At 35.1% G+C, this 18039-nt stretch overlaps 1 protein-coding gene across 1 annotated transcript in view; it reads right to left on the reverse strand.

Moving 5' to 3' along the window:
- Window positions 1–18039, reverse strand: part of LOC149806685 (uncharacterized) — a 379423-nt gene that overhangs the window by 249397 nt on the left and 111987 nt on the right. The gene's annotated exons all lie outside the window — the stretch shown is intronic.

The raw sequence follows: 18039 nt of genomic DNA on the forward strand, positions 1-18039 counted from the left end.
CTGTAAAGAAGGTTTAACCAATAAAATATTCACAATGACAAATTTGCTTCTTAACAACTATCTTTTATGGATGATCACTCATGAAATGCTGGAATATTTAAATTTTGAAAAATTCACATCTTTACACAACATAGTGTCCAAGCAAGCAAAAATCACTTAAAAATTGATATGGTTGTGTGCATTGTGCTTTACTTAGCCGAACTGCTATCTCCATGTAAGGGTTATTACATAATAATAATAATAATAATGAGGACTTTGTATAGCACCTAATCTTTAGAAGCTCAAAGTGCTTTACAACATTAGACAACACCTATACGATAAAAAAACATATAATGATATGATTACAAAAACAAACACCATGAAATTAGAAAACATAAAAAAAACATGCTGAGAATATTTAAGGTAGGAAACATTATTAGGTCTTTAAGTTTGTTCTTGCAGTCAAAATAAGTGAGTTTTGAGAGCACTCTTGAATGGGAAGATTCTCACCAACTGCCATAAAATATAATATCTGAATGATTATTTAAAACGTCATGAAATTTGTAGAGCCTGGTCATAGATTCCTTTTATCAGGAACATTGATAAAAGCATGCTGCTTGCTGACTTTTCATTATGATATAATTAGTGAACTCACAATGAAATTCTAAAACAGAAGGTCTCTTGGTTTGATTTATGGCAGGTCACGTATTGCTAACGATTTCCCAAGGTTTTAAAACTTTTCATTGATACTATCATTTTATATCACTGCACTGCAAACGCATTTTTTTTTTAAAAGTAGGCATCCACAAGGACAAAGTTTCTCTTGATGTGTCATGTCAATCTAATTTAGTAGTTATGAGATTCAGTTTTGTTCTAAAAAATATTTGTTTTTATCAGTGTTAATGCCACTTTTAACACATTCTTGGATATATATATTTATACTGTTCTGTATATTTGATTTACTTGTATCTGATTTAACATATATTTATTTCAATTTAATTGTTTGTCAGTTTTAAATTTTTTATTTTTTATTACATGATATTGTAATGTAAATTTATTCACTAGAGATGATACTTTATTCAGAAAATAATTTAATCTTGACTGTTAGTTTATAAACACCAGGTGTTGATCTAAATCCTGACCTTGTTTTCGAATTTGTAGCAACCATCATAAACAAGTTCTATTTTATTTTAAAATGATTGGTTGTTTTTGAGGTCATGATGGGACTTTATCTTTAAGATGTAAACAATTTTTTTATTTTTTTTATTTCTTAGAGTAAAATGATCAGTTTTCATCAGGGTCACACTGGCTAAACATGATTTGTAACAAGTACTTGCCTTCTATACCCTTTGAAAAGATATCACGTGACCCCTTGTTTACTATATAAACCTTTGGAGAATTTATTTCAGTAGAAGCTGGGCTGTTAAACTGTTAGTTGTATGTTGTGCTCTTTGGAGTTATTTCAAATTACTTGGTTTGGAGTTATTTCAAATTACTTGGATTCAAAAGGATTAATTCTGTTATTTTTCTAGAAAATATGTGAGCTCATGTAATATTGTGGAACAAGGACAGCTTTTTTATATAAAAATGTATTCAGCTATCAGAAACCGGATTGATAATTCTTGTTTCTACAAGGAACTGTAGACTTCAACACTACAGATCGCAGCATACGTCATTGTCATCCATCTTAGATTCTTCATCGAGATTCAAACGTGAAATCAGTAGAACAGTTTGTTATTAAGACTACTAAAATTTTATTCTTGATTATTTTTGGATATGATTCTATAAAACCATAAGTTCATATTTTTTTCATTTTTACAGAATTTTTCCTGGGAAATAAATTATTGTATTTTTCATAGCTTGTTGATTTCACTCTTTCTTGTGTTACTGTTCATTCAAGCCTAAAATATATATAATGCCAAAGAAACAGGAGCCAAGTACCTTTCCCAAAGATACACTAAGGCAGCAGGTAACCTTAACTGATTGTTGTTATTGTTGTTATGGCTTTAGCACCATTATTCAGCACATCATAGGTTATACATGGTGGCCAGAATATCTGATGTAGGAAGAACCTGGGAAAACCCAAGGAAGAACCACAGGAAAATACTTGCAAGCTTTCTCATACATCCACATTGGCCAAGCCAAAGACTCAAACTCAAGCGGACAGAGGTGCGATGTCAGTGAGCTGTAAAGTCAAGCACCTGCCACCTTGGATCATGTCTCTGGCGAATGCAAACGAATCTGATTATCTTCAGATTTATTTTAAATATGACATGAACAAAATGGAATGTTTTTATCACACATTTTGAGAAGTTGACAAAGAGTAATTCTAAACACAGATCCAGTGTCCCTTGAGTAATCCTAATAATATGATCCTCTCCTAATCAGATTCCATTATCAAACAGACATTATAAAATGTCTTTAATTTCTCACCATGAAATACCACTGAATTTCAAATGAAAATGTCCAACCTGTCAGCTGATATAAATATGACCCCACTAAAAGTAAGTACCAAAAATAGATAGAAAACAGATCTGAAGGCAAAGACATGACAATGCAAAGAAAGCTAATATAAAAGAAATCATGCTACAAAAATCAAATTACACATTTGCAGCACTTTATGTTATGTTATACTTCTAGCCTAAAGGTGTACACTACTGGTACATGTATAATGATGACAAAAGTATCAGGGCAATCAAATTCTTACCTGCCAATCAGGTGGCAAGCAAGGGTTAAACTACAAATGTATCCTACAATATGGATGCCCTGCCAAAATAGTGCAAATTAGCAAACCTTGTTTCAGTATGCAAGGAGAAAGTTACAAGTGAACATGCCATAACACTGAAACTTCTTTTACAATTTGAGGAATGGTGAGCAATTTTCTCTCATAAATTTACTCAGGCGTCTCCTAACTACCTACATAATTGATAAAGTGCAACTGGAACTGAAAACAACTATTAGCCTCAGTTTCTCCAGCTGCATGTTTAAAATGGCAATAACTCGTACAAAAATCATGAATGCAAAAGGACTGGTATAAGTTTGTGTGTGTGTTTGTGAGTGTGTGTGTGTAATTATATATATATATATATATATATATATATATATATATATATATATATATATATATACATACACACACACATGACTCCCTTGATATGACTCATGCCTCATTATTTGCGAACCCACTTATAATGCTGAGTCAGGTGTGAATCCCAGGTATTTTACTAGAAAATAACCCAAAAAGTTTACTGTATTTGTTGAACATGAAGAAATTCATGATAAAATTGGTAAATGAAACCATGATTTTACATACCCATTTAATCTTAAATGGCTGATCTGATGTTGAATGCATGTTCAATCTGTGAATCATTCCATATCACACACCTAAAATCTCTGTATTGCACACCCATCCTATTACTTGAAATATTCAATATTATTATATATCCATTTTTTTCTGTTAACTTGGCATAGTCAGAATCATGTAGTATTTCTCCACTCTACACAGATTTATACTGCACAACACATATCTAAAAATAGTATTGCATATTAGGAACTACTCTAGAAATAATTTAAACTCATGAACTTGTAGACAATTTAGCTTTTGGTTTATTAGATTTGTTTGTGAATAAACTAAACAAGCTTTTCATCCATTTGAAAGTAGAGACGATAAAGTTAACTATATGGACGAGTTCACTGAGTCACAAATGAAACTTTCAAAGAAGCAAACAAATGAAAGTGATTTTTACAATGACCAAATCAAATGCAAGCACCATTCTATTCATTTTAACAGTTATTTAGGAGAAATATTTGTAATTTTTTGCAAACAAAATGGTTCAGTCTATGACCAGTGCTCTCTAGGGTCTATAAAAATTAACACAGAAAAGCATATACTGAGGCCTATCACTTATCTGGCAGAGACATACCATTTTACAAATCAGTCAACACAATAAATATGAGAAAAAATGCAACTAAAGATTTTGGTAAGAAACTAAGAGCATCAGAGCCAGTAAGCCAAGATGACAAACAAGGCCTTTTTCTGCTGGCTAAATGGACTGTCACACAACAGTTTTTCATAATTTTCCCGATTTAGCTATTCTGAATGTGATATTCCACAGCATCTTTTTCATAACTTCATTTAAACAAATTCATACTTTCCCCACATTTTGATTCGAATAACAGATGACAGAACAGAACAGAAAAACAGGTACAGTTGATTCAACTGCTCAAATCACATGTACATCATACTTAATTGACACAATAAATCTACTGAATTGACATTGACACAATAAATCTACTGAATTGACACAATAAATCTGCTCCATCATAAGCAGAATAGCAGAATTGACTTGGATCAACAGAAAAACAATATCAATCCAAGACCAACTGGGAAAGTTGTTTTAATGTGCATTCATTGACTTAAATTTTAATTAGACCAAAATGAGAATTATTTTTAAAACTAAATTATCGAGGAACAATTTTTTTAGTAAGTCTGATGATAAAACTGACAAATATTTGCAACATAAAGGTAGATATATTAAAGAGAGCAGCAGCTGTTCTGATTGTAATGCATATTTAGCAGAATTGCATCTTGTTAAAAATTCAAAGATAAAAAGTATATCTGGAATGCAGACAGACCAATGATGCAACTGCACAGTATATTTATATATACCTAACTCAAGTACATGAGGGTAGTACAGTATCTTTCATAAAAAAAACCAAATGCTGAATTCATTTTTTTAAGAAAATATTAAACAAATTTAATGTGTTGTCCTCAGATGTGACAACCTTGATCTAACTGGGAATGATGGAATATGTCTGTTTAGCTACAATGTTCATGTATCACAGAAGACTCTATCACATCACTTGACCATTTTAAGTCTTGTGAGCAACAGTAGTTACTGATAAAAAAAAAGGTGTGAAATTGCTGAAAATTTGAACTCTTAAGATATTTATGCTCAGAGGAAGGGAAATTTCTAATACATGTAATTATGAATTATCCAGAGCAAGGAAGTATCCTTTTCAGCTGCATCCATTTCTTCTGTCCTTTAATTCTTTTAAATCCCATAATATTAAAGCCATTTTTGTGATTCTCGAGGAACTTGCCAAGTTTGATGATATAAATATTCTTCTGATATGCTTAGGGTATCAATTGTTCTCAAGATAAGTGCAGCCCAAAAATCTTCATTGTGATGGCATCACTGAACATGTCTCAGATATTGTCAAGAAACAACCACACACAAGATTTGATTCAATCAACAAATATCTTTTTTTAAAAACGACAATTTATTAAACAAGCATCATTGAAAGTATTTTTCAACAAGATGGATTTTATATAAACGTCATTCAAACATGTCTGTCTTATCATGCTTACAGAGCATGGACTCAAAATCCAAGTCTCACAGGTTCAATACCCAGATAAGCCTGGGTCAGCTGCCCCCGTCAGACCCTAATGTAATTAACACTCATTTCCTAAGCACAATATAAAACCAACAAAATAAAACAATTAATGCTCATAACCTACTGCAGATTTTTAATTAAAAAAGGAACCTTGGGTTTTTTGGGGAATGCAACAAAATACAATGTCTGGTCAAAGTTCATTGGCATATGAACAAGTGACTGTGTTCTAAGCTCAGTCAAGTAAAAAAATGCAGGTGGGGATCTCAATAGTTTTCTAGTCGTATATGTATGCATGTCTGTCTCTTGTTGTGGGCTTAATGCTCTTTATCAGCACATGATAGGCTATATCTGGCAGTCAGTATATCTGGTGAAGGAAGAACCTGAGAAGACCCTGGGAAGAACCACTGACCCACTGGAAGAAATTGACAAGCGTTCTTATCTACCTACATTGGCCAAGATGAACTGACTTGAACCAATGGGACAGAGACTATATGTCAGTGATATGTGAAGGCAAACATCTTAGAGCACTAAGCAACAGAGGGAAGGGACGGGGGTAGATAGGTAGGCAGACAGGCATGCATGCCTGCTTGCACATGTGTGTGTGTGGGGGGTGGGGTTGATGCCATGCTGACAGGATCCTAGTTATAAAGTGCTGATTAAAATGTTACAAAAATGTAAGGATGAAAGCCTAATGATGAGAAACCCTTCCAAATAAATCCAAGCATGTAGTCCTATACATAGGGCCAAGTCCTTGGGGGCAGAAATGGACCCTGAAGTCTATACAAAGCTATATATAGTAACTTGTCTTTTCATGATTAGTAATGTATTTATGATTATTGAATGGGGATCTCAATAGTTTCCATGTTTTGGCCCAGGGGGTAAGTTCTTGGGAGTATAGAAAGACCCCAGGGGATCGTAGTCCTGTTCATACTTTGGTCACTTATACATATATGCCAATTCTTAGACATGCCAGACATGTTGTGGCCATACCTGACCCCTGACACAGCATCATATTCATTTACATTAACTAGATAAACAAAATCTTTCAGTGAAACTCCATGTTGATATTACCATCCATTTGATATTACCATCCATTCAGGAGGAGAAGAAATAACAACATTTTCAATATGACTCCATCAGATTGGCATCATGTATACTTAGGACCAACTAGAGATCATAAGAAGTCATTTAACGAAAACCCTATGCTCATATATCAGTCCATTCAGGAGTTAAGTCGTGATAAGAAGATTTTCATACTGGATTTGAAGAAACCATTTTTATCCAGGACCAACTAGAGAATGGGATGAATGAGTGTGTAAAGTTTCATGGCAATCTCAAAGTAGTTGAGGAAAGGTAGTGATAATAAACTTGTGCTAATAGATGGTCACATATGACAAATGGCCGATGGACAAGTCAGACTTCAGATGATACCGTAAGCTTTTCTGGTCTATGACCAATAGAGCTAAATATCTGAAAATGTCATTAACTTTCAATAGAGCTTAATTCCAACAATATAAAAGCTTGGACTAATGGTAAATACATTCAATAATTATGATACACATAATTAAAAAAATATCCTAATCATGCTAATAGATATTATACAAAAGCAATTGTTCATATATTACATTTTCCAACCATTAAGATGGCAACACCCTAAATAAAAGATGGTGATAACTGGGCGTGCGTAAGGTCATAGGGTAAGCTTCTGGAATCTTCCAGAAAGTCACCCTATATGAAGACGAATTTTCATCAAATGGATGAGGGTAACTTCTGTCTCATAAAGGTTAGCTATACAATAGCAACAAGTTGCATACATATTGCTGATATTAAATTTAAATTTCCTCTACATGCCTTTTCTTGATACGTGTAGATTATTATTTACTACCAACCATAATTAATTTCACAAGAAAATAAACATTTTTATTTTTCCTCAAAAGTACTCTGTTAAAAAAAAACTGTACAAAAAGTTACCAATAAGAAAATGAAGTTCACAAGGATATTTTAAAATCAAGAAACACTGTTCACAAATGTCAATATCATGATCTTCACATTGTATTTACTGTTAAGTTCTATTTACCTGTATAGGTAAAATTCCTGCAAGATGTTACAAGAGTATCTTTCAATATTATGGTCAGAGAAGGTTTCCAACATTTTTGAAAAAAGCAATTATTTTTCACAAAGCAATTATTCTGTAAATTGCTTAACAAACAACCTACCATTAGCTTACATGGACTGATCACAGTTGTATTTTCACAAATCTGCTCAAATGTCCATATAGTATTCCTGGCACACAAAACATTTAATCTACCAAGTGAGTACAGGTAACTTGACAAACAGCTGTGTATGAAAGCAACTGAATTTTATTGTCAATAATGAACTCTGCATTCCACTGAGTTATTAAGAAAATCTAATCTATCCTTTTAATGTAGAGTTGTCACACATGTTGCTTCGATTTAGGTATTTTTATTATTAGGTCAATTTATAACAACTGCATCTGTTTAAATATTTGCAATTTAGTCAGCCTACATTTAAGAGCAAGTCTGAACAATTATTGGTTAAATCTCAGAGTTCAGGCATCATTTTCACAAAACTGAGCTCAAACGTCTGAAACATTCTTCCAAGATGATTGTGGTATCATCTGTTTGCTTCTCTTAATGAGACTGAATGACACTAAATATATTTCTGAATGTTTGGAGTTTTAGTGTGTGTTCAATTTTTGTGCTCCAACAGTTTTGTGACTCTGAGGCCCAGTCTTTCTTCTTTGTGACTCTGAGGCCCAGTCTTTCTTTTTTGCGACTCTGAGGCCCAGACTTTATTTTTTCAAATTTTATTTAGTTACCGAGTCGGAGCACTATGGTCCTGATAATAAAAAAGTATTTATTTTCATATTAAATGATCACACAATACGTGAACACTGAACATCATAAAAATGGCAATAAAAATGCAGGTCAAAGACACAATATCTGATCCTTATTATTTGCTTATTAATTTATGAAGTAAAAAAAACAGCTAATTTTTACCAATGAAGACTGAGTGGTCCTAGCTTCAAGCTTTGTGCTATCATTTTCCAAGTTGTCACTTGGGCTGGATATCAGCATCTCACTTCCAATCCAATACCTCTCTTAATATGCAACTTCTGATACACAACAATGTATGGATGTTACACTTTTGATTCTATAGTTCAAGCAGGTTTACCTGCAAACTATTGTTGTGTTGGCCTAACTTAAGGCTGTATTACAGTGAAATGTCCCATTTCAATGAATCTTTGTACCCTAAGGGACCCCATGATATGAGGCATGGGTCAAATTACTGGTCAGTAAGCAAGTAAAAAGTGATGGTCAGTTCATGTTTTAAACTTTATATGAAATTTTTGTACTGTTTCCACTTATCTTTGGTATTTGCTCTCACTTTTTCAGACTCCTGTAAAAGATGACCAGACTCTGGTAAAATGTCCTTTATGCTGCACCAAGTTTACAGTATTCCATTCTATAGCAGTTTTTCAGTTCACTGTCAGCACTATTACCATAATGGTGGATGAAGCACTGCATGCAAACCAAAAACCAGCCTTTCATTACACATGGATTTTGCAAGAAACTATGGCCAACCATGCACAGTTGCAAATAAACAAAAGGGTTTTGTTCTTGTAAAAACCCACTGTGACTGTATCTTATTGTTGATATGGTTCATCATATGACCTTGAGGTTGAGCATATTGTTAAAGCCCATGAGACTACAGACTTTTTAATCAACAGGACTAGTCTCCCCATTTCACCTCAAGCGATATCATGAGAAATGACAAATAGTTTCATTCTTGTCAGAAACCCACTAAGTGCACAAGAGACTGACTTTGACATACAGTCTTCACTTGGCTTCCAGAAGAGGTGTTTTCTGTCATGTTCATGTTAGAAGCCATGAAGTCACAATGCTTGGTATCTTCAACTGAACTTTCTATTGTTAATATTTGTTCTATACTTTATTTTACTATTCACTATCATTTTGTAAACTCCAAAATCAATAAAACCAGTTGCAAGTGAATGGGAGTATCTGTTAAATTGTATGGAGTACGTAAGTATGGTCAATTTCTGTAGCCATTAATCATTGCATTTATTGATCTGTCACTCTGTAAGCTTAGCAGGGTCCCTCACAGCAATATATCAATGTTCCAACATGAACTAATGTTTGGGAATTATACTCTGACAGAGTCCAATTTGCTAGGCTGTTGAGATTTACCCCACCCCACCCCCGGACCCAAAAAATGCCCACACCCAGCCACACACCACTGCTACTGCTATTAGTACCACCAGAGCAACAATCAATAGTCAGGAATTATTTTTTATATACATCAGGCTCAGACTATCTCTAAAGCACATTATTTACTGGACTGTGTGTAAATGTTTTGCTAAATTTGTGAGAACACTTTAAACATACTTTTCAGTTTTATCATTGGCACTCGAGCAGCACTATAAAGGAATTCTGGTTATGTCATGATGTTATAGTGGTACATTAAGACAAGTTGCATCTAATATTGCGCAAAATTTCTAATCTTTGAACAAATGCAAGCAGTCATAATTCACAATATACACAATGCAATGCTTTTTGCAGTAAAGCAATCACTTTTCGAAAAGAGTTATAACATTATTAGTTCTGCATAAAATAAATTTTCCTTTGTACCCTTTTACTAAATAATTTCTAATATGTGGTATGAACACAAATTTTGACAGAAAGTATTTTACACAAAATGTCAAAGGTGGCATGGGATAGTTTTGTAAATTGGCCCTGTAAAATTTCTTAACTTAAGGCTATGATGAGGCTTTCTTGAATATTATTGTCAAATATCTAAAGATACTGATATATTTATGAATTAGGTGTTTAGGGCATGTGCTATACTTGGAACTGATGTGAGGCATGTAAACCTCCTGTACTTATTTCACAATATATAAACGGTGAAATATCAATAATTGGCTAGGAATAAGAGCTAGCTATCCACAGCAGTAGACATGCAGGTGCAATGCAAGTAGAATATCTCAAAAATGGCTTGGATGGCAACTATTTTTAATGCCATCAAGCTGTTTAGTACACAATATTTATCATAATTATCAGCTAGGGAAAGGGCTTGTGTTTGCACATCACATGGTGAAAAATTACCTTCCAACATGAAAAATTTAAGTAGAAATTTGGAGTTCATGTGCATAAAACATTTTTTACTACAAACTGCCAACGACTTGTATGATCAAGGGATTAATATTTCTTATGCTTTGTTTTATTATAGCTATCCAAAAATATGGAAGTTTTTAAGTATTTTTTTAAATCAATTTTTATATATGTTGCATTAAATTTGTGTACAAAAATTGTCCCTTGCATCCTAAAGAACTGGAAGGTGTGCACAGCAAACTTTTAATCGATTACTGTACTGTTGGAATTTAAGTCCAACTGTTTATTGAAGTTTTATAAGTAATACAGGGATAAAAGCTAGTTCACAATTTCTTTTTAGCCTTTGATGAAAGTCTGCCAACCTTTGCCAGAGGGAGAAAAAATGAGAGACAACCAGAAAAAACTATTTTGGAAGACACCTTGCAGTGAACTATAAATTAAGTTTTCATTATGATTCTTTATTGAGAATACAGTGAGTCATATTATTTAATTACTGTTTGCATATTTTTCATTACAATCCAAATCTGATTCATGTTTAAAACTTGCAGTTTTCTTCACAGGCACTTGATTCTATCAGTGAACGGGGGAATCTCATATAACACTCTCCTCTTCTCTAGAGAAAGAACCTAGATCATGATTGCTTCAATTTAAATATTTTTTCTATGCAAATTACTTAAGGGTCATGACCTCTATGAATAAGTGTACAATGTAGTAAATTAGCAAATTTGCTGGAAAAGTATACATAATTTTACTTTTCAAATGCTCCTGAAAGAAACTTATTTTAAATGTATGTGGGGTGGGGGTTTGGAGGGGGGAGAAAAACTTATTTTAATGATGCAATACTTGCAAGTTGTTACTGCATAGCAAGTACTGTTCAAGGAGGAAAATACCTAACTGAACTACAGAAATTCTGTTCTCACATTAGGGTGAACCAGAATCTCCCACAACACTAAATAAGCTCTGTATGAGATCCCATACATCAGGCATGTGTGAAAAACTCTCATATCTTTGAAAGAGAAGCCTAAAGTGAGACTTCAGTGTGGGAAGGGGGGAGCAACAGGTAAAAAGAAAAGCAAAGACTACTCACGCTATAAGAGAGCAGGAGGCTGCTGTGGGATGGAATCCTTACGAGCCACATTTTGAGCAAATATTGGGCACAGTGAGAAAATACCTTCAATTTGATGAGTTAACAAGCAAAAGTAAAAGAGAAGAAAGTAGTGTGAGAGTGCCAAAATGTGGCTTTCATCACATCTTCCAAAGATAAACTAGTTAGGTCTAAGAGGCAGCAATGGCACATACCTCATGGGCTTTACTTTTCCCAGAGGAAACATGGCTTGAAAACTTTTATTTTCAGTGAGATTGTCTGAGATGAGCCAAGCATAAAGGTGGAGAATCGGTGGGCTGTTATGTAGCAGAGAGCCCCTGTGGTGCGACAGAATGTCCCTCCTCTGAGGTATGTTTCTGCAGGAATGGTCCAACCATTGAGTGCACAACTCTGAAAATGACCTGTGGGATAATCCTGAAGGGTGGGAAGGTATAAGCAAAGAGATGATCCCACTTCAGGCTGAATTTGTCTACCACCCAGGCCATCCAGCATGGGACTAGGGAAACAAAAGGTGAGCTTGTTGTTCAGCTTGGTGACAACAAGGGCATTTCCCAAAGATAGAACAAGGAGTCTGCTTTGGATTGATGGAGAAACCATTTTCAGAAGAATTATCATTCCTTTTACTGAAAGACTGTCCGCCAAAGTGTTCTTCCTGCCGGGAATGTGGCATACTCAAAAGGAATATTCCTCCTGAAACTGCACAGTGAAGGAGATTCCAAAATTCCATGCAGAGAGATGTGTGCCTCCTTTTCTCCTGAGGTATCCTATCATCAACATGTTGTCAGTGAAGACCATCATGAAGCAACCTCTCATTTGCTGCATGAACCAATGAAGGCCTAAAAATAATGCCCTCATTTCAAAATTGTTGATGTGGAATGCAGATTCTTCTTGAGACCATAACACCTGAAAAATAAGACCCTCAAAAATAAGACCCTCTGGCTCTAGATGAGCACCCCACCCTGAATCTGGAAATTCTGGTAAGAATTGGGTTCCAAGGGGTGCATATGGATCCCAGCCAAAAACTGGTCCATATTTTCCCATAGTGGTGGAAATCCCAACCCAGAGAAATCAGAGCAATCAAGGGATTTCTAAACAGTTTCCAAGATACTAATAGCAGAAACTGGAGTGGACATAACTTAAGCTGCTTAGGGAAACCAGGTCCATTGCAGCTTTCAAGGTCACCAGCAGTGAGAAAGAGATGAACTGACAACTATGTCTTTACTCTCAGCATCTCCATCAGGGACAGGATCTGCTGTCTGGAGGAACTCGGCTAACCCTGTCTCTGAGAAATTTGATACTCACTTCAACAAAATCTTGAGATGGATTTAACTCTAAGTTCTCTAAGTTCAGAAGAAGACTAAGCCAGGTCACAATGGACCAACAGCAAGAAAGGTCTAGTCTAGAATCTAGACTGCTATTATGTATCAACCAATCATCAAAATTTTGGATGACTGGGATGACCTATGACCCTAACTAGGCCGCCACTACTCCCATGACCCTGGTAAAAGCTCCAGGTATGGAGAATGAATATCAAGGTTCAGAAATGGAAGACCTCCACATCCAAACCAAATAAGAGATACTTTCTGTTTGGAGGAAAGATGGGATGTGAAGGTATGCATCCTGAAGATTGATGGAGAATGAGAAATCGCCAAGTCTTATGGCAATCATGGCTAAGGCTGTAGTTTCCATCTTGAATGGTCCTCTACCATATTTTTTTAGGGAGGAAAGGTCAATAATTACTTAAGACTTTCCCCCTTTCTTGGGAACCAGGAAAATCAGAACTCAGAGAGATTTGTATCTTAACATCCTCTCTACTGCATCCTTCCAAATAAAAGAATGGACATCTTTCATTAACTGGATCAGACTGAACTCACAGAACCAAATGAAGAGGCATGTCTGTGATTTGGATTTTTAACATAGCTTTAACAATTTTTCAGTTATATCGCTACGATGTCTGCAGTGTGGCAGTTTATAGTGATGTCTAGCACTGGGGCATCATGCTGCAGACATGTAGCATGATGTTCCACCCAGTCACATTATCCTGACACCTGGCTGACCAGTCCTGACACTAACTTCTTAATGCTGTGCGCCAAGTGAGGCAGCTGTTAGTATCATTTTTGTAAGTCTTTGGTATGACTCAGCCTGGGATCGAACCCACAACCTACCGCATCTAAGGCAGTCGTTCTAACCACTAGGCCATCGGAGCGGTCAAAGGAAGAGATATGGTCCCCAAGAGAGAGAAAAAGCCACAAGGGCTATCCATCTTGCCCTTAGGAATGGGTGAAGGCTATGTAAATTTCTTCCTTGGTCCTTGCGACACACTATTCTTGAGCCTGCCTGTCGAAGGCTATCCAAATTATAAAAAAAAAGAACCCGAGGTCTTGATGATTGAGTTTTATGACAGGTGCAATGAAGAAGTGGTGTGCCACCTGTATAACAAGCATAAAATGTCACAATTTACAATACAGTTAAAGTGCATAAAATTAAAAGTATCCACAGACTGCAGAAATGCAGCTTAGAAAATGTTGAGTATAAATAAACAACTGAATTACTAACACCCTCAGAAGGGGAAAATAAATTGCTTAGACGTACACACATGGATAGAACAGGTCTAACAAATATATCAAGTGAGTGTAATTAAATGATAATACAAATATTAATTGGGAATGTTACGTATATTTAATTTAAATGTTTGCCTGTTAGTTTATTTTTATATTTTTATTTCATCACATGTTATTGTAATGTAACATTGTTTGCTGGACTTGACCTTTTCCAACATTCAAAGTTAATTACTGCTTGACCTTATTGACTTTAAAAAAATTTTTTACTTCTTTTATGTAAACAATTAAAAATAGCTTCAATATACTCTATGCGTATCAGCTTATTAACCAAATTATTAATCAGGTAAACAAGTGGTAAATATGTTGATCAGGGTCAGGGTTGTGGAGATTCCCATTTGAATTTAACAAGTTATTGTGTTGTAAGTAATCAAGGCTCATTAAACTATTCCATTAGATAATGGTTGTTTTTAGAATATGTTAATGTGACCCGAGGTCAAGCAGAGAAATATATTATCTTGCGCTTGTGCTTTAACATCTAGCATTTTAAGTTGTATTATGTTGTGACCAGTTTGGGCTGAATTTTATTTTCTTCAAATTATTGAATTCAAGTGATTATTTTCTCCAGAAATACAAAAGTGCTCGGACAAAATTCTTGGATAAAGACATTCATTGGAATTTATACTGAATTCATACCTTGAATAATATTTCTGTGATTCAACAAGAGACTGCTGACTCATCAGCACTTTGCTGATCACAACAGACACATCACTGCCTTCAATTTCGGATCTCATTGGGACATGAACTGAGTTTCATTCAGGACTTTATTATTAGGATTTGTGTTTTTAATTCTTAGATTATGTCACGTTTGCCTGCCCGCGATTACGTAAGTCAGGAACAAAGGAATGGCCGGCGGTTAGTGCCATGAGTATGTCGACCCTGCACTGCTGTGGCGATTTGCGTTTGTACAAGAGCCACTCCATTAGGTGTTAAAACTCACATGCAGACATTGGAAGCTTTGTGCTAGAACAAAGGACCCTTGTTGCTGTTGTAAATCTCCCCGCATTGACAGATGGCCTGAGGCTCATCTGTTAAGCTGGACCGACTGTGGTAGAATTGATATCCAATCAGAGCTGAGGAAGGGTGGGGCCATCAATTCGAACCAGAATTTAACAGTCATTTGGGCTGGGAACGAATTAGTTATTGTGAAACATCATGCTGACAAGTTTTAGCAATAACTCCGGGAGCCACTTGTGATTTGGCGGGAAAACCCTTGGTACATTCAAGGACAGAAAGCTTCGTAAAGGTCAGTGACTTATTTGCTTGACTGTTGCAGAATGTTACGGAATTGTAATTATAATTATGTGCAGTATGTATATTTACTTACTAGAATCATTAGTACGTAGAATTACCTTTGTATTGTTTAATTTACATGTGTACTTGAGAAATGAGCTATGATTATGAAGATTGCTCGCTCGTCAGAATTAATATTGTAATTCACTATTTAGTTACTTCATGGTAAACTAGTGTATTTATTTATGTGATATTCTAGATTTTGCAATTGTTGAATTAAATTGTAACTTTGGAAATGGTTGCAGTGTGTAAATTTAAATAAAATGGATATTTGAATATTTGTGTACACTTGTGGGAGTGTAATGTACAGAAATGTGTCGGATTGTTGTGATATTGTTGAGAATAATGAGATTAAGAATATATATATATATATATATATATATATATATATATATATATACTGATGTGACGCAATTTAGTGATTTCTGTATGATAAGTAGGATACCGCTCTTATTGCAACGTTTGTTTCTATAAGAACAGGTGGGGTTTTCGATGTGCACCAATGCGTGACCAAAGATGTAGATAGCCTTGATCTGATGACTGATTGATTGTTGATGTAGTGTGAGGCGAGATGGCTAACACAAATGCTAACGTCCTTGTGTTTTTCATAGGAAGCTTTTGGGGATAGAACTACCGGGTAGTCAAGTCCCGAGCCTCAGAGAGACAGGATAGAAGTAGGCGGAGAACAAGCCTCGTTGCTGGAGAAAGAGAGAGAGGAGGAGGAGGAGAAAAGGAGACAAATGGGGAAGAGGATAGGAAGAATCGGAGTACAGAGAATGCCAAAAGGAGGAAAGGAATTGGCGGAGTAAACACAGATGAGTAGAAACCAAGTACAGGGGAAAGCCATCTCACACTATAATCATGTGATGAAATAGGTTGTTACATGGTCTGGAGGAAGAAGATTGGTTGAGAAATTAATATCGTTTAATTTGTATTAAATTGTTATTTTTTGAATTTCACCTTTGTGTTCTTAATAATTTAATTGTCGGTACTGCTGACTGGGGGCTCGGAGCTTTACCTCTCTCTATCACTAATTTCACTTCCTACAAAACCAGCCAGGGTGGGAATTCCACAGTAATTCAAATAAATTTTGGGAGCATCCCACCCCAATGCATAACAGTGGGTCACACAGAACTTCACAGATTACAATTTGGATTTAATTCGCAATGCCATAAGTTCCTTTTCTCATTTTTCACTTTGTATTCTAGGGAAATTAATTATTTGTAAATTTTACAAAGCTTGCTATCTTCACTCTTTTCTGTTACTTATTTTAAGAGCATAGATTCATAACAGGATAACAATCTGATTAAAATCAGATCTCCATTGTTATACATGAAGATCTGACAGCAATCGCTCACGGGTCATGTTCTGGTAACCTATGTTATTACCATAATTGCTAATTTTATCAGCCTATCAGATGAAGTCTTATATCTTTGCATTTGGAGACTGAGCAGTTTGGATGAAGAGCATGAGTGTGTACAAAACAATTTGAATTACTTTCAAATTGTTGAAAGTTGCATTTCCATTGGCTAATTCAAAGGTCACCAGAACATTGTCATCGTCAGATCTTCACATAGGACAGCGGAGATCTGATTTTAATCAGATTGATTGGGATAAAGTTCTGAAGTTCACAAAGAATATTTAGCATACAATAATTTACTCACTGACCCATGTAAAAGGAAGGTCATCTTCTCTACATAAACCTTACAATGTGGCTACCCAAAACAAAATATGAGGGTCTTTCATGCATGCCTGATTTATGGTATATTAAATTTCATTTTTCTGCATTATGCAATAGGGAAATGAACAGAAAAAGAAACAAGAAAAACATTAATTTCAAGTGATGTTCAAGTTTACTTAGTGATTTAAATATCCAGGTTTATAATTTATGTAAAATATGCAACAAATGAGTATATATTTACCATGGTTATGGCAATTTTTGTTCGTGTTTATATTGTGTGTGTGTGCGTGTTTTTGGAATTTTAACATAGCTTTAACACTTTTAGTCATATTGCTAAAATGTCTGCACTGTGACAGTTTACAGTCAGAAGGCCTGGCAAAAAGGAGGCCTGTATAATTCTTGAATTCTTTCAAAATCACAATGTCTTGCCACAGGCCAAATCTGGTTGAAATCCAACAATTCCCAGTAAAAGTATGCTGCAAAAACCAAGGATAGCAGGATGAAAATCAAACTATTCTGGGCTGCATTACTCAAAATCAATTTGCACGCCAAATCTGGTAAAAATCCATAAATTACAATAAATTTATCTTGCAGACTGAACAGATGGATGGAGACTCTATTACTGCAGGGATCTTCCCAATGACAAGGCTCCAATCACTTAGTGGAGCAGGCCCTAATTAAACTCTACATGCATCAACCATTCAGACTCACTTTTAACTTGCATCCAACTGTAAACTGCAGACCCAGATCTGTGATCTCATCATGTGCTGGAAGCACTGAGTCCATGCTTTTTGTTTTGAATAATCAGTAAAATAA

Source organism: Sinohyriopsis cumingii, chromosome 1 (genome assembly GCF_028554795.1).
Source record: "Sinohyriopsis cumingii isolate HCF-2022 chromosome 1, ASM2855479v2, whole genome shotgun sequence".
Lineage (NCBI taxonomy): Eukaryota > Metazoa > Mollusca > Bivalvia > Unionida > Unionidae > Sinohyriopsis > Sinohyriopsis cumingii.